A 21,866-nucleotide genomic window follows, 5' to 3' on the forward strand; every position below is an offset into this window, starting at 1 on the left:
CGGCATGGTCAGTTTCATCACGGGAGTAGATCAAAATGTCATCTATGAACACAACCATAAATCGATTTAGATACTATCTGGAGATCCGGTTCAACAAATCCATAAAAACAACAAGTGCATTAGTAAGTCCAAAAGGCATAACCAAAAACTCATAGTGTTTGTACCTCGTTCGAAAAGCAGTCTTGTAACACCCCAAACCCGGCCCAGATGTTATGGCCATATCCAACATGTTACATTGAAGTGTTTTAGCGAAATCTGTGTTTTCATTGAAAACCGTTCTTAAAATAAAAGAAACCTTAATTAACCTAAAAAAGAACTTTCAGTTACGAAAGTCTTGTTTAAAACATCTGATTTTTTAAAAAAAAACGTAGTTGCGGAAACGTAGAAAACATACTATAATTTAAGAAATCCATGTTCAACTTCTCGTAATTACAATGAAAATAATAATAATTCAAGTAATAATAACATAATGAAAACCTTATTACAATATGATCTGAACACACTTAAAAAGAAATATAAACTTAAATGCTTTAAAAAAAAAGTCCGAATTATCTTGCTAGCCGGCCACCCAGAGTCCCTCGAAACATCGAACCTTCTACTAAGCATCACTTGAGAATAAAATAAAAGATGGGGTGAGTTTTCACAAACTCAATGTGTACAACCCTCGATGAAAAACAAGCATTCAAAGAGAAATCATCAAACATGCAATGCAATCCCATCCAAATTATCCATCTGCTACACACCAGCTCCATCCCCCGTCACACCATGTGGGGATATAAATATCAACCTACCCAGTCCACACACCAATGGTAGCCCGGTTGCGGAACTACCTTCATTTACAAATTGGGCTTTAAAAGTCGTCGGTGGATCCACGATTGTCAGGCAACCATGCGATCCTCGTATACTTCCTCCGTTCCATAGTTCCCACCCCATATGCAACCTAAACAGAACATCATATGTATGCATGTTACATCCATAAAACTTAAATTCAACACCTAGGGGTATTTTGGTCATTTTTGCCCTTAAGTACATTTCGGTAATTTCCCCTAATTATGGTTTTCACTTACCTTGACCCGTTAACAAGTCCCGTGAGCTAAGATGAATGAATATTGTGCACCAGGTAGGATTCCAGAGAAGAGGAGGTGAGTCATTAAGACCGCTTAAGTACCAAGCTCTCCCTAGATCCAATCTTAGACATCCAAATACCCGTTGCCACACCTTAACCCTATGACTTGTCCACGGTTGCAATATAGTAATTAAGTTTTATGTAGTTATCATATACTAGTCCCAAAACCCCTACATACATGCATATGGCCCACTTGGCCCAATCTCATTTATATGGCCCATCAGGCCCAAATCACCTTTATATGGCCCATTAGGCCCAATATCATTTATATGGCCCATCCGACTCAAATCACATTATATTCATGCTCATACACAAATTTTCTATCACATAGCATCACTTATCCAATTTTGGCCTATCACGGGCCCAACAGCCCATCGGGCCCATTTAGCCCATTCCAGCCCACTTAGCCTATTCACATCCCAAGTCCATGGAATCACCCATGGGCCTCAGGCAACTTATCAGTTTCCCCTTATGAGTGTTCGTGCACTCGTGTGACTACTGTAGCCAAATTTTTGACTTTTCGGCATTTCGGCTTTTCAGTATTTCAGCTTTTGCCGATCTACTTGTGTGTGCAATGTATGTACACACCTGGTAGGCAAGCGTGCTGCGATTTCCTTAGCCCAAACCTACAATCGATATCACTCAAAAATTAATCTCACATACTTATCGAATACTTTACCAAAAGCCATAATCTTACCTTAACCTTACCTTGCACGATAAGTATAGCAGCCCCTTCACTAACCACGATCAAATCGTAGATCTGCACCAATCATAACTATTAAAACCAGAATAGTAGGTGACTCGTATCCAACATAAGTCCCCTTACCTTACTATGGCTATTTGGCCAACCTTAGCCAATGGATGAGGAATACTTATCAAAATTGCAACACCTAAGGGGCAATTCGGCAATAAGCTATGATCCAAGATCCGATACTAATTCCCTACCATAGTTGATTAGAAAGAGTGAGGGAAAATATTCGATACTTAACGAAGAAACCGATTGGGAGAACAACATTTACACTAAATTTGACCGACATAGAAGGAGTACTGATTGCACCAAGGGTATTTGGCCAAAGAGGTTCGGCCCTTTACAATTTTGTATGGAAAAATAGGGTTATTCGGCTCCAAGGAAAAAGAAAGAAAAGTCAGCAATGAGGTAGAGGAAGAATAGAATTGGGCACAAGGAAGGAGAAAAAGAAAAGAAAGGTAGAGGGTTTTCGGCTTTTAGAGAAAAGAGTTTCTGGTAATAGGGTGAAGGAAATTCAGTCATTAGCTTAATACCCTAGCATTCGGCACCTATTTATAAGCCTTATAGCCAAATTTTTCCCATGCCCAATTCCCCATTCAGCTTCATCACTTCTCCCTTCTCATTTGCTCGTTTTTCTCCCTGATAACCCCTTGATCCTTTCCTTAATTTTCTCTCCTAAACACTTCCCTTGGAGTCCAATTTCCCGCTCCATCCTTTTACAAGGTCAAAATTAAACTTCTAAAAACACTAAGCTAGGATTCGAACCTTGGACCTCCTTGCTAGCTATTAACGCCACCTCTCTACACTCTAAGTGGCGTCACTTAGCCACTCCTCTACTAGGCTATTTGCTACTATTTTCTCTTATCTTTATTTAAAAGCCCAACTACTTGCCAACCCTGATTCTTTTAATAATTAAATTATAATTTCTTCTACCCCTTAATTCGAACTCAAACATTGACCAAGACCTACCTTTGCATAATTAACACTTAACTAGAATTATTAAGCATAAAAAAATTAAGATTTCAGGATTTTTAAATTTCGAGATTTTTGGGGCGTTTCAAGTCTTTGGCACATCGAAGTCTTTAACTCGCAACTGATAGTAGCCTGATCTCAAATCTATTTTTGAAAACACTGTAGCCCCTTTCAGCTGATTGAATAGGTCATCAATCCATGGAAATGGATACTTATTCTTTATATTAACCCTATTGAACTATTTATAATCGATACACATTCTCATAGTTTCGTCTTTCTTTCACAAATAACACTGGTGCACCCTAGGGAGAGAAACTCGGTCGCGCTGAACCTCTATCTATCAACTCTTGCAGCTAAGCTTTCAATTCTTTTAATTCAGTAGGGGCCATTCTGTATGGAGCAATCGATATCAGAGTCGTCCTCAGCACTAATTCAATATCAAACTCAACTTTTTGAATATGTGGCAAACCTGGCAATTCTTCAGGAAACACATCCAGATACTCGCACAAAACTGGTACTGATTCAATCTTTCTTTCGGCCACTTTATAATCAAGCACATATGCAAAGTAAGTTTCACAACCTTTTCTAACATAGTTCTGAGCTAACATCTAAGATATCACTGCCAAGAAACCATTCAGATCATTATATTCAATCCGAATGATCTCATCATTCTGGCACCGTAAATCAATAGTCTTTCTTTTGCAATTTATAACAGCATCGTGCAAAGTCAAACAATCCATACCCAAAATTATATCAAACTCATCAAATGGAAACAACATCAAATCAGTCAAAAAACACGAATCTTGAATCATCAAAGGACAATCCTTACACACTTTATCAACCATAACACACCGGCACAAGGGGTTCGATACTTTAATCACAAACTCAGCAGACTCAGCAGCCAAAGTCTTACTAAATACTAAGGTCTCACACACATAAGAATAAGTTGAACTAGGATTAATCAATGCAATTACACTAGCATCATAGAGACTGAATGTGCCAGTAATAACATCTGGGCATGAAGCCTCCCCGCATGTTCGTATAGCACTGGCTCTAGCAGGTGCACGAGCCTCGGATCTAACTACTGTATCTTTAGTCCGTCTCTGACTGCTACTCACATTACCCATATTTCTGGGTGGTCTACCTCGAGCTACAGTGTTACTCAATCTTGTATTCTGTACTGGATTTTGTTCCGTTAACTCAGGGCATTCACGAACGAAATGATCCATCGATCGACATTTAAAACAGGCCCGATCATGCAATCTACAATTTCCAAGATGTCGTTTACCACAATGTTTACATTCAGGTTGATTCGATCTAACATTACCAACACTAGGTACTGAGGTAGCTCTTGAGCTCACAGGTAGTCTATCACGATCCCGTCAAAAATAACTTGAAGTAGCCTTAGAATGGCTAAAATTATCTCTGAACTTCTTCAATGCCGACTGAAATAACTTATTCGATAATCTTTTACGTGAATCTCTAGCTTCAAAGTCAGCTTTTCTTTTCTCCTTCCCTAGCTCCTCAGCTTTGCAGGCTCACTCAACCAGTACTACGAACTCTTTTATCTCAAGTATGCCAACTAACAGTTTAATGTCTTCGTTCAACCCCTCTTCGAATCTTTTACACAATACAGCTTCAGTTTAAACACTCTCTCGGGCATATCGACTGAGTCTTACAAATTTTCATTCATATTCCATCACGATCATCTGACCCTATTTCAACTCTAGAAATTCTTTGCGTTTCTGGTTGATAAATCTCTAGCTGATATATTTCTTACGGAACTCAGTTTGAAAGAAATCCTAGGTCACCCGGTCTTTCAGAACCACCGATACTAGTGTACTCCACTAGTGATATGCAGTGTCTCGAAGCAAAGATATGGCACATTTCAAACATTCATCCGGGGTACAAGATAGCTCATCAAACACACAAATAGTATTATCAAGCCAGAATTCAGCTTGCTTAGTATCATCATCATCAGTGGCTCTGAACTTTTTAGCCTCGTGTTTTTTTATTTTATCAGTAGGAGGCTTATGTAATCTTAACGGATCGCTCACTTGAGGCATAACAGGTATCAGAGAAGGATTAATCGGGGGTGTAGGTTGTTGTACATTTGGATTTGTCAGGATATACTGAGTAAACCAGTCGTTCATCATTTGATGAAAGGCTTGTTTAGCCTCACTCTCTTGGTTACTCAAAGTCGGTCAAGAATCAACCGGCGTTGTCCGTTTCGCGAGAGCAAGTGCTATACTCTCAACATCATCAGCTACACCTCTATTGGGATCCATTTACTATACGAAAACACATTTTCAAATGTCAGAAATCATCACACTATCACAGTATATAATATGACATGTATAGCTAGACTCACATGCGCTACGTTAGTCGTAGAATCGACTAAATCGTAGCTCTGATTCCAATAAAATGTAACACCCCTAACTCGTATCCGTCGCTAAATTAAGGTTTTGAAGTATTGCCAGTCAGATCACAGTTCATACAGATATTCATTACATTTCACAATTCAAAATTTAATCTAACATATATCAAAATAAATTATATATATATACAGAACATATAACAAATCAACTATTTCATTAATTGAAATAGTAACCAATCATTATAGGGCTTTAGCATAGGTATAAATTATACATCAAACAAAACAAATTTCAAACTTAAACTTATCAATCATTTAAACGGCATTGATACAGTAGTCAATATGAATTTACTTGTTTCGTACATTAATGCAAATTAAAAAATCCACTCAGATGTATGTTTATATATAAGCATATCAAAATAAAGCATTATGGCAAGTCACATTTACGGATTAATATACAACCTAACATATAATAAGCACAACTATATTTGACTAAGTTCAAACTCAAATCACCGTATCACCAATAACCATATTCACAAACTAAGAATTACATCTAAACATTATACTAACTTACATATGTAACAGTTTGGTTTAGACCTTAGTCGGAATAGTGGTTTCGGGACCACAAATCTGAGTCAAAAAATATTTAAATATTATTTTTCGTGCTTAAGGTGTGTGAATTTGGATGTGTGAATGTTTCGCTTGAAAATTCGATCTTTTGTGTGTTTAATTTAATAAAAGGACCTAATCGCATAAAATATAAAAATTGCATATTGATTGTTAAAGTGCTTATTTGATTTGTCTTATTAAAAGAGAGGTCCTTATGATGTAATTTGGCCATTTGAAGTTTGAATGGACATAAATGAGCATTACTTAGTGTTTTTTAAATGATATTGATCATGTGATTCGTAACAAGTAATAAATATTTATAATGAAGATCAAACCTAGACTAACTATTATCACAACGAAAAGGCAAGCGCACCTATCGAATAATAGTATAGTAACGGCAAGACCGGGATATCGTACCCAAGGGAACCAAAAGTACTAGTAATAACTATCTTTTTATTATCTAGCCTAAGAATAAAAGGGGTTTGTTTTAATTAACTAATTATTTAAACTAAGAACGCACAAAGAAAAGAATTGGAGAATTGCTTTTGGGGAAATCGATTGACTTGAGACAATATCTAAGGAAAAATCCACCTATACTTTTCTTATTAGTCTGGCTCCAAATCGGACAATTTATTCATTCAACTTGTTCCGTAGAGATCCCTAACTTATGTTATTATCCGTATTCAAGACTAATAACGTCTAATCCTTAGATTGAATAACTGAGACTTTTCTCTAATTAACACTCTAGGGTTGCATTAACTCGACCTATGGATCCCCTTATTAAGTTTCACCCTAATCCGGCAAAATCTTGTCACCCTATTTCTAGGTGCGCAATCAACTTCGCTTAATTATGGAAAATGTACTCTTAAACAGGGTCTATTCCTCCTCTGAATAAGAGCGTGTCTTGAATCAGTATCCTGGGATATCAAAACAAGAATTAAGAACACATAATTAAGAACAACTTAAATATTTATCATACGTTCAGAAAATAATAACAAGATTCGTCTTATGTTTCATTCCCCTTAGGTATTTAGGGGATTTAGTTCATAACTAAATAAGAAAACATCTCAGAAGAATAAAGAATACAAAACATAAAGAAAACCCAAAACTCCTGAAGGGGAATTGAGGAGAGATCTTCAATCTTGATGATGAATCCAGCTTCTGAGATGGATCAATCGGCTTCCTTGGGGTAATTCCTTACCCCTCTTCTCTGTCTCCCTTTTTCTCCTTATCTAGTGTGCATTTGTAGGCTTTGGAATGCCTAGAAACCTTCCAAAGTGGCCTTTTCCGAATTGGACTTAACTTGGGCTCAGCAGGGACACGCCTGTGTGACACGACCGTGTGATGTGATTGACAGGCCGTGGTTGATCCGTTAAATTACACACGGCCGTTTGGGTCAATGACCAGGCCGTGTGAATCATGAAAGCCTTGGTCGACACCATCGAAAGACACAGGCGTGTGAGCTGCCCGTGTGGCAAGGCTTCGACCTTGTCATCTTCTTGGTTTGGTCCTTTTTGTCCTTTTTGGCTCGTTTTTGGCTCCTTTTGACTCTTGGTTCTCTCCTGAGTACAAAACATGAAATTAAAGCATTAGGAGCATCGAATTCACCAATTCTAATGAGAAATCATCTATCAAATGTATTAAACATAGGGTAAAAAATATGCATAATTTACGGTTTATCAAATACCCCCACACTTAAGCATTTGCTTGTCCTCAAGCAAAATTCTCAACTCATAATCAAAATAAACTCTTCTCAACTTATAATTCTTATCGATAATATCTCAAAATAATCCATAGGTAATCATAAATTGAGAATTCAACTAAAAGAACTTAAAAGGTTCAAACATTCCAAGTTGAGTATTTTATTCATGCAAACATGGGTGTCTCCCCTCATCTAAGTAATTACCTTTGATTCAGAATATCACAGAGTTTCACATCCTTACTACAAATTTACTCAAATCACTCGAGGTGTTTAAGGACAATAAATGAAACACTCAATAGTCAATAATGAAAAGTCATTACCAGAGGCTTGCATGAAAATCAAATCTCTAACACTATAATTTAAGATGATACATCAATCAAAAGGTCTTTGAGGGTTGTAATGAGGTTTGGTTAGGAGGTGTGGTCAAAGCTGAAAGAAAGGGTTAGAATCAAAATTGAAATGAAAAATTTCCTAACTAGAAAAAGAGTTAACCTTCCTTGCGTACAACAAAGCTTCTTCTCAGAATATGGAATTACTAATATGTATACATAGTTTTTTTTCTTAAGAACAAGTTAAATAAATGAGAAAAACATAGTTAAGCAACTTTTCCAACTTAGATCTCGACAAAAATAGGGATCAAATTAATTTGGGGGATTTCAACATTAATGGGTTAATGGTTAATATTAAGGGTAATACAAGGAATGGCTTGTTAGGCTTAAGGGGGTTTACTAGGGGTTAATCGTGGAGGTAGGCTTTTCATGGCATGAGTGGGTTAATCCTAAGTGCCTTAATCATTTTGACATATCAAATCAAATGGTGTGGTCTCGACATGCATAATTAAGCAAGTTCTAGAATAACAGTTCAACACTGACGTACTCAAAGCAATAATAAAAGTGAGCATGAAAGGTTGAATAGATGCTCAAAAGGCTCAAAAATCTCACAAAAATTATGGGTTTCTGATGTTTATACTTGTGAATTCTAATTCAAAATAATACCTAGACTTGGGGAAACAACCTATGATTTTAATTTCTTAAAAATCAACTTATCATGATTGATTCTCTAATGTCTTAAAGTTTAAATAACAAATGCATAAATCCCTATGTTTTAATTCAAGATATATCAATCAAAATCATAAATCAATTAAAATTTATCCTAAATAAGATATGAGAGTTTTTCATTAGAACAAGGTGATTATTCAGGGATTTTTTTCTGATAGTGAAATAAATACCCCCCACCTTAAGATGTACATTGCCCTCAATGTACAAAGATAGATGTTAGAGAATAAAAATAAGATAGGGAGAGAAGTGAAACTTCCTGTATGATGAATTCCTCGAACTTAGAGTTTTGGAGAGTGATCGGTTTGAGAGTGGAGGAGGATACTCCGGCAATCGTAGAGGTTCATTAGGCCATAAGTCCTGTGCTAAAAGAATATTATATCTAGTGGTAGCTATGGTTGTGGTCGAGCAGGACATGGCAGTCGTGGAGAAGCTTCCCCAGTAGAGTTGTAGTTCCTATGTGATGATGAGCTTAGGAGTTCTATATAACTGTGATAAAATCAGGAACTTTTTAGGAGATACTGGGAAGTATAAGTACTCGAAAAGGAATAACCGAAATTCATGATTAAAAATAAAATTCTAAAATCTAAAAAAAATAAAAGGTAGTTTCAATTAAAAACATAAAGTAATAATAAATATTTCTAAACATCTTCATCGCTGGATGGTTCGCAAGGTGGGATTGGCGATGAGATGTGGAGGTGCTGACAAATCTGTTGTAGAGTAGAATCAATATTGTCAAATAGTTCAAAACACTGATGCTCGAATTGGGTGAGGCGCTCAGAGATGTCAGCATATGAAGCCGACACATGAACTGGACAAGAGGGTGGTAGTGACTAAGCTGGTGGGTCCTCATGCTATGGGGGGACATCATCAAGAATGTCCTCGTAGGCCTCCTTATCGGTAGATTGGGCGAGACGATACTGAGGAGGGTAGGTTCCCCGGCACTTCTCGATCATCCTCATGCTAAGCATGCTTGAGATGCCTCGTGGAGACATCTGGCCGATGGGGGTGAGGGATGATTCTTGGGTCGCGGTGTTGAGGAGCCCGAAGTGTTGCGCCAGCCGAGTCACGTAGGGGCCAATGGAGATGACCCTATTCCGATGCTGCTCCGTTTACTGCTGAATTGTGAGGGCTATGAAATAGGCGTTGTGGGTGTTGATGACGCCGGTGCTCTCTCGCCTCCCTGTAATCGTGTTAGCTAAAATAGCGTGTAAGTACCACAGGGATGGTGGGAAAACTGATGCCTTGGAGTGGCTAGGATTGTACGGGGCCGTGCTAGGGGCCAAAGTGTGCCAACACTTTGAGGGTGGGAAATGTATGTGGCGACTAAGAGCATGTAGTTCATTCTCCTCCTTAAACTCCTCCGTATATAGGCCTAGTGCAGTACCAAACTCTGGACGCTTAGCTGGCGAATTAATCCGCCAAGGCAAAACTAGACCGTGTCGGGATCATCGTACCTTGTCATTACGGTCTGGAGATGGAACGTTGAGTAGAGTTTCATCGTGAGCTCGAGGTATGTCGGCTCGATAATCCCGAAGAACAGCTCCCATGAGTCAGTGGTTAAGAGAGCCCAAATCGCATCAGCCATCTGGACTTGTTCTACGGCAGCCCAGTCAATGCAGCGGCCTGCTGCTAAAGGTCGGACCCAAAGTATTTGGAAGAGCTCTTCTTGGGGCCCTCGTGGAAACTGTAGGAAAGGGTGATGAATTTTCGCGATTGGACCCGCAGAAGATGACGCTCCCTTCCTCTTCTTCGAGGCTAGTACAGCGGTTTTCTTTTCTCTTGAAGATGACATTGAAGGCCTGTGATATAAAGAATAATAATAGGTAAACATATTCGAAGGGGAAGTAAACTATTTCAGCCAAAACTACTAATATGAAGCAAACTCAACCACAATAATCATGAGAATGAGAATAGAAATGTAATGGGTATAAGGTTTTCCTCGTCTCAATTTAACATAAATTGGATGGTAACTAACCTAGGAATGCAATTTAAATGATAGACATTAGCATGATAGTAGTTTGAAAATAAGCATAGTAATGTCATGGATATGAGGTATGTCTAACAACTTGATTTAATTTGAAATGTATAATAAAGAACCTATAAATGCAAACTAAATGATAAAGTAATGAACAAAAATGAAAACTAGTGCAAAAGTAATGGAGATTATTGTAATAATAAGCATTAATAATGAGTAAAATAGAAGTGAAAGGAGTAAACAAACGCTAAGAGAGAGGGATTGAGCTTTAAAAACGAAGTTTGATGGCGGCGCACGGGCGCGGCAGGGGCCGTGTGGAGTTACAGCGGCTAGGGTTAGGGTTTTTGAATGGAGAAGACAATGAATAGTGCAGCCTATTTATAAATTTCATGACACACGGCCATGGGACACACCTGTGTGCCCCAATTTTAGCCTATGTGTTTTGCATTTTTCCTATTTTGGTGCGTCTGAAATTTGACACACACTCGTGTGCCTCGAGCGTGTTGGTTCACACGGTCGTGTCGTACGACCGTGTCTAGCTTCGTTCGCTTCTCCCACGCCCATGTGTTCTAACCCCACGCCTGTGTACATTTGACAGGTTCGACCACGGGTGTTTGACACGGGCGTGTCACACTCCTGTGCTGTTTTAACAGGTCCGTCATGGTTTCTTCACACTGGCGTGTTGCACGCCTGTGTTGTTTTGGCAGGCTCGACCACGGCCATGTCGCACGGCCGTGACGTTTTATCATCACCTATGTTGGGGAAATCTTTTGCCCTGTTTTCACACGGCCTTAAGCATGCCTATGTGATTGGCCGTGTCTCTGTGGAAACACCTGTATTCAAGATTTCTATTAGTAGGTTAGGAGTTAAATAACAGATTGAAAGAAATTAATAATGTTAGTGCTCGGGTTGCCTCTCGAGAAGTGCTTATTTATAGTCTAAGCTCAACTTACCTCTCCGTTGAATGATCATAGTGGTTCGAGGAGTTCATACTCCTCATTCCTGTTGTCAATTTTAAAATAAGGTTTTAAACGGGTGTTGTTTACCTTAAAATTATCGAACTTGGGATGACTCACCTCCACTGTACTGAATGGAAAAATACTGAGTACCGTAAGAGGGATTTCCTTATTTGGTGTGGTAGTGACAATGTGAGGATCAACGGCATCTAGTAAGACTGTATCGCCGACCTGAAGTTGATTAGGAGAGGTATCGGGCTTGTTTTTGCGTAGTTTCAGTTTATCATGTGTTCTCGGTTTGTGTTCTCACCATTCGTCTAGCTCCTCTATCCGTAGTCTTCATTCTTCATAGACATCTTTGTTCTCTTCATGATAGTAGCACACCATCTCTGTTGTCTTGGTTCGAGGATGTTCCTGCAAGGACGATTGAATATTAGTTTTACCATCGACAGATTTTATAGCATTATCTTGAGTCTTAGAGGTTTTCACTAAGTCGCGTGCTTGGAGTGTTATTGCATCGTCACCTGCACGAAGTGTTAGCTCTCCTGTGCCTACATTAATAATGGTTCTGGCAGTTGCTAAAAATGGTCATCCTAAAATTAAAGGTAACTTGTTATCCTTATCCATATCTAAGACAACGAAGTCTACTGGGTAAATAAATTTATCAATTTTAACGAAAACGTCTTCAATAATACCCTTAGGAAATCTAATTGTTTTGTCAGCCAATTGTATGCTCATCCTAGTATATTTGGGTTTACCGAGACCTAGTCATTTAAACATTTTATATGGCATAACATTTATACTTCCTCCTAGATCAGCTAAAGCATTATTCATAGATAGACTACCAATTAAACAAGGAATTGTAAAACTCCCTGGATCTTTTAATTTGCTAGGTAGCTCATTCTTTAGAATAGCTGAGCAGACTGCATTGAGTTCCACATGCGATGTAGCGTCTAATTTTCTTTTATCGCTTAGAAGTTCCTTTAAGAATTTTGCTGAATTGGGCATCTGTGAAAGAACTTCAATAAAGGGTAAGTTAATATGTAATTTATTCAAGAGTTTGACAAACTTACCGAATTGTTCTTCTGTTCTGTCTTTCATCATCGCTTTAGGATATGGAACACGAGGTTCATGATTTGTACTTACCTTTTGGTATCATTATTGTTTACCTCTTCTAGCCTTTGTTCATTGCGTTGTCTTGCTATATTTCTGGCTCGGGTGAAATGAGTTCGTCCTTATTTTGAGTGCTAATTGCATTGAGTTGTTCCCTCGGATTAGGTTTAGTATTAGTTGGTAAGCTACCTTATGGTCGTTCGGATATTAGTTTGGACAGCTGGCCTATTTGAGTTTCGAGTCCTTAGATCGATGCTTGTTGATTCTTAAGTGTTGTCTCAGTATTTTTGAAACGGGTTTCTGACATCGAGATTAATTTAGAAAGCATCTCTTCAAGGTTTTGTTTTTTCTCCTGTTGATAAGGTAGCTGTTGAAAACCCTGAGGATTTTGTGGCTTTGAATTTCCTTGACCTCCCCAGGAAAAATTGGGGTGGTTCCTCCAACTTGCATTATAAGTATTACTGTATAGGTTATTTTGAGATCTAAAGTTATTGTTACCCATATAGTTGACTTGTTCTTCTTCAGTTGTAGGATTGAAGGATTGATATTCTGTATGCACACCTTCTCCGCTTGAGTCACACCTCATTATTGGATGTACCTGCGTAGAACGAAGTAAACTGTCAATCTTTTTATTGAGAAGTTCTACCTAATTAGAGAGCATGGTGACTGAATCGATGTTATAAACGCCAGCTGTTTTCATTGGCTTTGTCCTCATAACTTGCCACTGATAGTTGTTCAGTGACATCTCCTCTATGAATTCATAGGCATCTTCCAGTGTTTTACTGTTGATGGTTCCGCTAGCAACTGCGTCAATCATTTGTCTTGTCGGGGGATTCACACCATTGTAGAATGTTTAAACTTGCAGCCAAAGCGGTAACCCATGGTGAGGGCACCTTCTCAGAAAGTCCTTGTATCTCTCCCATGCATCGTAAAGTGTTTCTAAATCCATCTGCACAAAAGAAGAGATATCATTACGCAATTTAGTCGTTTTAGCCGGCAAAAAATATTTTAGTAAAAACTTCTCAGTCATTTGTTCCCAAGTAGTGATAGACCCTCGTGGTAACGAGTTCAACCACAGTTTAGCTTTGTTTCTTAGTGAAAAGGGAAATAACTGAAGACGAATGGCATCATCAGAAACGCCATTGATTTTGAATGTATCGCAAAATTCAAGAAAATTTGCCAAGTGTGTGTTGGGATCCTCATCTTGCAAACCATCAAACTAAACAAACTGCTGTATCATCTGAATTGTGTTAGGTTTTAGTTCGAAATTATTCGCAGCAATAACAAGTCTAACTATACTAGACTCAGTTCCTGTTAGAGAAGGTTTAGCATAATCATACATAGTACGTGGAGTAGGATTTTGATTAGCTGCAATTGCAGGAGGCAGCTGATCACATGGATTTTCGGTCATCTCTTTGATTGGGGTTTGAGTATCGTCTTCTCGCTCGTTCTCCGTGTATCGTAAACTACACCTTATTTCTCTTTGATTTTTGCGAATTGTACAATCGATTTCTTCATCAAAAAGTAATGGTCCTGACGGGTTTCTTCTAGTCATAAACTATAAAAACCTGCCAAGAGAGAGAAAAAGTAAATTAATAAATAATAAAAATAAAATAAAATAAAATTACAAGAAAAATAAATGGCTAAAGTAATAAAAATTTAGTGTTCCTAATATTTCAGTTCCCCGACAACGGCGCCAAAAACTTGATCGTGTGATTCGTAACAAGTAATAAATATTTATAATGAAGAACAAACCTAGACTAACTATTATCATGACGAAAAGGCAAGCGCACCTATCGAACAATAGTATAGTAACGGCAAGACCGGGATATCGTACCCAAGGGAACCAAAAGTACTAGTAATAACTATCTTTTTATTATCTAGCCTAAGAATAAAAGGGGGTTTGTTTTAATTAACTAATTATTTAAACTAAGAACGCACAGAGAAAAGAATTGGGGAATTGCTTTTGGGGAAATCGATTGATTTGAGACAATACCTAAGGAAAAATTCACCTAGACTTTACTTTTTATTCTGGCTCCGAATCGGACGATTTATTCATTCAACTTGTTCCATAGAGATCCCTAAGTTATGTTATTATCCCTATTCAAGACTAATAACGTCTAATCCCTAGATCGAATAACCGAGACTTTTCTCTAATTAACACTCTAGGGTTGCATTAACTCAATCTATGGATCCCCTTATTAGGTTTCACCCTAATCCGGCAAAATCTTGTCACCCTATTTCTAGGCGAGCAATCAACTCTGTTTAATTATGGCAAATGTACTCTTAGACAGGGTCTATTCTTCCTCTGAATAAGAGCGTGTCTTGAATCAGTATCCTGGGATATCAAAACAAGAATTAAGAACACATAATTAAGAACAAGTTAAATATTTTTCATACAATTCAAAAAATAATAACAAGATTCGTCTTAGGTTTCATTCCCCTTAGGTATTTAGGGGATTTAGTTAATAACTGAATAAGAAAACATCTTAGAAGAATAAAGAATACAAAACATAAAGAAAACCCAAAACTCCTAAAGAGGGCAGGAGGAGTTCTATTAGACAACCTGTGCTTTTTGATGAATCCGGCTTCTGAGATGGATCAATCGACGTCCTTGGGGTAATTCCTTACCCCTCTTCTCCGTCTCCCTTTTTCTCCTCATCTAGTGCGTATTTATAGGCTTTGGAATGCCTAAAAACCCTCTAAAGTGGCCTTTTCTGAATTGGACTTAACTTGGGCTCAGTAGGGTCACGCCCGTGTGACACGGCCGTATGACGTGATTGACAGGCAGTGTTCGATCCGTTAAATTACACACTGCCGTGTGGGTTAATGGCCAAGCCGTGTGAATTGCGAAAGCCTTGGTCGACACCCTCGAAAGACACGGGCATGTGAGCTGCCCGTGCGGCAAGGCTTCGGCCTTTTCATCTTCTCAATTTGGTCCGTTTTGTCCCCTTTTGGCTCGTTTTTGGCTTCTTTTGACTCTTGGTGCTCTCCTGAGTACAAAACATGAAATTAAAGCATAGGAGCATCGAATTCACCAATTCTAATGAGAAATCATCTACAAAATGCATTAAACATGGGGTAAAAAATATGTATAATTTACGATTTATCAGATATTAATAAGGTCATTTTAGTCAAATGTATATTAATATGTGATTAGTAAAAAAAAGCTTAAAATTTGTTCATCCATTATCATTCATAGCCAAAATTAGCAAAGAAAAAGAAGTAATAAAAGATCTTAGGGTTTTGGCACTTGTGATTGTGATTAAGGTATGGTTTTTGATCCTTTTTTGATAATTTCTACGTTTTTGTAATCGTTGCTTCGTATACTAACAAGCCTATGACTAAATTTCTGATTTTGATGATGATTTTGAAATATGTCATGGTTGAATTCATGAGCTTTATGTTTTTAATTGATGAAATATGAAAGTTTGATATTGGGTTTATATGTTTTGTCTTTCGATTTTTGATGATTTTGAGTAAAATGGGCTAAATTGTAAAATTTTTAAATTGAGGGATTAAAATGTGAAATAAATGAAATGTGTGGACTTGAATAAGAGCTACGAATATTTGGCCAAGCATAAGTATATGCAAAATTATGTGTATTTTGTGGTTTTGTAAATTAGGGACTAAAGTGTCAAAATGTGAAAATGTGAGGGCTAGTTTGCAAATTACCCTAAATATGTATATGTTGATTGTTTTGAATGAATTTATCATTGAATAAGTTAAATTTGAAGTTATATAGATCAAGAATTAAAGAAAACAGAGTTAGATCGGGGAAAGTCAAAAGTGGTCGAGTAACCGATTTCATCCATCCGAATCTGTACGAGGTAAGTCAATATACAATAAATGTGTTTGAATTGAATTATTATTTTTCATATGATATTGAATTTGTGATGAATGAATATTAAAACTTAATATGTGTTATTCGAGAAAGTATCGACAAAGTAAAAACGTATAAAAAGCCCTGTACGAACCATAGGAATAGTTAGGATACATATGTCATGACATAGGATTTCATTATGTGATTTCGTGTAAGACCTCGTATGGGACGTTGGCATCGACTTTTGTTTTATGTGTAAGACCATGTCTGGGACATCAGCATCGTATCTGATTTCATGTAAGACCCTGTCTAGGACAGTGGCATCGATGTTTGATTACATGTAAGACCACATTTCGGATGTTGGCATTGTATATGTTCTCTGAGCTATTTGCTTATCCTTACGTTTCTAAATGCTTCAATGGGCATTCTGAGGAAATGAATGAATAAGTGAATATATATCTGATTCAGGTACGTTCGAATTGTGTACTATATTTGAAAATGAAGTGTAAGTATATGTGCAAATGATGATCTACGATCCAAGTATATGAATATGAGGTTTGTGTTGGTAATTGGCTCCAAAGTATAAGTAATTTGATGATGTTTATATGCTTTAAAGGATAAGTTTGATTATATATGGCTTATTAAGCTTTTGAAAGCTTACTTGTATGTGTTTGCATTGTTTTATAGATATCAAAGCTACTGTGAGCTCGGGGATCGTCAAGGATCGTCACCATACTATCGAATTTTATTTTGGTACTTTTAAAAATGTATATATTGAAGTATGGCATGCATAGGCTAGAAGTGTTTAAATTATGTTTTGTGATGTATATATATTTAGCCATGTGATATGGCTTAGTATGGATGTGTTTATGATATGGTTTTGGTATATGAATTATGAGGCAATATGATATATTTGGTGTGTTTATGTATGAGTATAAGAAATGGTAAGATTGGTAAGCTTTTGGCATATGTTAGCTATAGTAATTGATAAGTTTTGATCATGAAATTGAAACATATGTTTGGTATGATTATATCTTAGATTTGTTATGTTTTGGTTGATGTATTGAGATGGAAATTTGGTTGGCAATGATATGTCATGAATGGCTTATGTTTTGGTTGTGAATTGGTCGTAAATTGGTGTACAAATATGTTTGTTTTATTATTTGTAGGTTTGACCCAATTGGGGTGGCAAGTTGGATATTCAAATGGCCTATTTTTGTCCACACAGGCAGGGACACGGGTGTGTGTCTCAGCCGTGTGCGACACACGGCTATGTTGCAGAGTGGGGTACCCTAAAATTGTAAGTCAGGCTCGAGCACGGCCGAGGCACACAGGCGTGTCTTGTGGTCGTGTGGCCCAAGTCAGTCTCAACCATGCCAAGGCACACAGGCGTGTCTTTTGGCCGTGTGAGCAAGTCAGTATGTATGCCCTGTTTTGACACGGCCTAGACACACGGGCATGTCTAATACCATGTAAAGCACATGACCTGATTACACTGGCGTGAGACTTGTACTTGTTTGAAAAATGTTTTAAGTTTTGGAAAAATTTTGTATGTCTTCGGTTTAGTCCCGATTCTTTTCTAATGCATGTTTTAGGTCTCGAAGACCTATATAAGGTACTCTATATTGATGTTGATTTTTTATGCTTTAATGATTATGAAATGAAAGTTGAATGTTTCGATTCGTCTGGTAATGCCTTTAACCTTAGTCCAGCGACGGATACAGGTAAGGGGTGTTACAATTTGATTGGTATCAGAGCTATGGTTTAGTCGGTTCTAGGACTATCATAGCGTATGTGAGTCTAGTTATACATTCCATATTTATGAACTGTGATAGTGTGATGAATCCTGACATTGAAATGTGCTTTTATATAGCAAATGGATCCCGATCGAGCCGTAGCGGATAATGTCGAAAGCAATGCACCTACTCTCGCGCAAGGGACATAGCCATCCGATTCTAGACCGGCTACGAGTAGTCGTGATGGTGAGGCTAGACAAGCCTTCTATCAGATGATGAACGACTGGTTTAGTCAATACATTAGAACCAATCCGGCTGTTCAACAACCTCCACCCCCGATAAATTGTCCACAAACTCCTATTATGCCATCAATGCATCTGATTCAGTTAAGTAAGCCTCTAGTAGATTATATTAGAAAATATGGGGCCGAAAAGTTTCGAGTTACAATTAATGATGATGCTGAAAGAGCCGAGTTCTTCTTGGAGAACACGATAAGAGTGTTTGATGAATTGTCTTTGAATCCTGAAGAATGTATAAAATGTGATATTTCACTTCTGAGAGATACAGTATACCATAGGTGGAAGACTTTGATATCAGTAGTTCCGAGTGAGTGAGTCATGTGGGATTTCTTCCAAACTGAATTTCGAAAGAAATACATCAGTCAAAGATTTATCAATCAAAAATGTAAAGAGTTTCTAGAGCTTAAACATGGTCGTATGTCTGTTACAGAATATGAGTGAGAATTTGTAAGACTGAGTCAGTATGCTTGTGAATGTGTATCTTCCGAGGCAATAATGTGCAAAAGATTCGAGGATGGATTAAACGAAGATATTCGTTTGCTAGTTGTGATTCTTGAGATTAAAGAATTTGTTATGCTTGTTGAACGAGCATGTAAAGCTGAAGATCTTGGGAAGGAGAAAAGAAAAGATGATTATGAAGCTAGAGAAGTGTGAAAGAGATCATCGGGCAAGTCATTTCAATCTGCATCAAAGAAATTTCGTGATGATAATAGCCGTTCAAAGGTTAATATGGGACATTCGAATAGAGATTGTACAAGATTGCATTTAAGCTTCAAAGCTCCAGCTACGTCTGTTGCTAGTGCTGGAAATCCTAAATTTGATCGCCTTGAGTGCAAGTATTGTGGTAAAAGACATATCGGTAATTGTAGATTGTACGATCGGGCTAGTTTCAGATGTGGATCGTTATAACATTTTATCCTCGATTGCCCCGAATCTGTCGAGCAAGAAATTATACAAAATCCAAGGCCAAGTGGCAATGCATCTCGTGGTAGACTTTCCAGAAATATGGGAAATATAAGTGGCAGTTAGAGAGGGACAAAAGACACAGCTGTTAGATCCGAGACTCTTGCACCTGCCAGAGCCTATGCTATAAGAGCTCGAGAGGAAGCTTCATCGCCAGACGTGATTATGGGTACATTTACTCTTTATGATACTTCTGTGATTGCTTTGATAGATCCTGGATCAACACATTCATATATATGCATGAACTTAGTGAATAGTAAGACTTTTCCTATAGAGTCTACTGAATTTGTAATTAAAGTATCGAACCCCCTAGGCAAATGTGTTTTGGTTGATAAAGTCTGCAAGAATTGTCCGTTAATGTTTCAAGACACTTATTTTTCGGCTAATCTGATGCTGTTACCTTTTAATGAATTTGATATAATCCTGGGTATGGATTGATTAACTTTGCATGATGCTGTTGTAAACTGCAAACAGAAATAGAAAACAATTGATTTGAGATGCAAAAATGATGAAATAATCAGAATTGAATCTAGTGATTTGAATGGATTGCTAGTTGTGATATCTTCGATAAAAGCTTTGAGTATTGTGAGAAAGGGTTGTGAAGCCTATTTTGCTTATGTGATTGATTCAAGAGTGCAAGAAAATAAAGTTGAATTTGTGCCTGTTGTTTGTGAGTTCCCTGATGTATTTCCTGAAGAACTTCTAGGATTACCTCTGGTTAAAGAAGTTGAATTTGGAATTGATTTGGTACCTAGTACTACTCCGATTTTGATAGCTCTGTATAGAATGGCTCCAACCAAATTGAAAGAATTAAAGTCTCAGTTGCAAGAATTGACCGATAGAGGATTTGCTAGACCGAGTTTCTCACATTGGGGTGCTCCAGTTTTATTTGTGAAAAAGAAAGATGGTACGATGAGAATGTGTATCGATTATCATCAATTGAATAAATGACTATTAAGAATAAGTATCCTCTGCCCCGTATTGATGATTTGTTTGATCAGTTGAAAATAGCTATTGTGTTTTCAAAGATAGACTCAGGTCGGGTTATTATCAGTTGAGAGTAAAAGATTCAAACATTCTGAAAACTGCTTTCCAAACTAGGTACGGACACTATGAATTCTTAGTTATGCCTTTCTGATTACTAATGCACCTGCTATCTTTATGGATTTGATGAATAGAATTTTTAGACCGTATTTAGATCGATTTGTTGTCGTATTCACTGATGACATATTGATTTATTCACGTGATGAGTTTGAACATGCCAAGCATTTGAGAATTGTGCTTCAGACTTTGAGGGATAAAAAATTATATGTGAAATTCAATAAATGTGAATTCTGGTTACGAGAGGTCGATTTTCTAGGTCATATTGTATCAGCATCTGGTATTCAAGTTGATCTGAGCAAAATTTTAGTTATTTTGGATTGGAAGCCTCTGAGGAATGTCTCTGAAGTCAGCAATTTTTTGGGACTTGCTAGTTATTATAGAAGGTTCGTAAAAGGCTTTTCTATAATTGCAACTCCGTTAACGAACTGCTTTAAAAAGATGTTAAATTTGAGTGGTCAGAAAAGTGTCATAATAGCTTCGATCAGTTGAAAACTTTGTTGACTGAAGCTCCAGTATTAGTACAACCTGAATCAGGTAAAGAATTTGTTATCTACAATGATGCTTCATTGATTGGTCTGGGATGTGTTTTGACGCAAGAAGGTAAAATCATTGCTTATGCTTCGAGACAACTGAAGCCACATGAAAAAAACTATCCAACACATGACCTTGAGTTAGTTGTGATTGTATTTGCTTTAAAGATTTGGCACCACTATCTGTTTGGTGAGAAATGTCACGTATATTCTGATCATAAGAGTTTGAAATATCTGATGACTCAGAAAGATTTGAATTTGCGATAAAGAAGATGGCTTGAATTGCTAGAAGACTACGACCTTGTGATTGATTATCATTTTGGAAAAGCAAATGCTGTTGTTGATGCTTTGAGTTGAAAATCATTATTTGTTATGCGTGCGATGAATGCTCATTTGGTTCCGTTTGATGATGGTTCAGTTTTAGCTGAATTAAAAGCAAGACCTTTATTCTTACAGCAGATTATTGAAGCTCAGAAGATTGATAATGAGATTTTAGCTAAACGAGCTCAGTGTGAATTAGAGTCTAAGTCAGAATTCAGAGTTGATAAAGATGATTGTTTGAGATTCCGAGATAGAATTTGTGTTCCGAGAAATCCAGAGTTAATTCAGATGATTTTGAATGAAGCTCACAGCAGTCGGTTATCTGTTCACTCGAGTAGTACGAAAATGTATAATGATCTGAAAGAGCTTTATTGGTGGCTAGATATGAAACGAGACATTTCTAACTTTGTTTCGAAATGTTTAGTCTGTCAAAAAATAAAAGCCAAGCATCAAGTAC

General features: G+C 37.4%; 1 non-coding gene across 1 annotated transcript; it reads left to right on the top strand.

The window, feature by feature from the left end:
• The first annotated feature begins 13,508 nt into the window (after nt 1-13,508).
• On the top strand, nt 13,509-13,615 carry LOC121228412 (small nucleolar RNA R71). Its single transcript, XR_005925988.1, has one exon. It is a non-coding gene; the product is annotated as a small nucleolar RNA R71 (small nucleolar RNA).
• The last annotated feature ends 8,251 nt before the right edge of the window (nt 13,616-21,866 follow it).

Source organism: Gossypium hirsutum, chromosome A04, assembly GCF_007990345.1.
Source record: "Gossypium hirsutum isolate 1008001.06 chromosome A04, Gossypium_hirsutum_v2.1, whole genome shotgun sequence".
In the NCBI taxonomy this organism is placed as follows: Eukaryota; Viridiplantae; Streptophyta; class Magnoliopsida; order Malvales; family Malvaceae; genus Gossypium; species Gossypium hirsutum.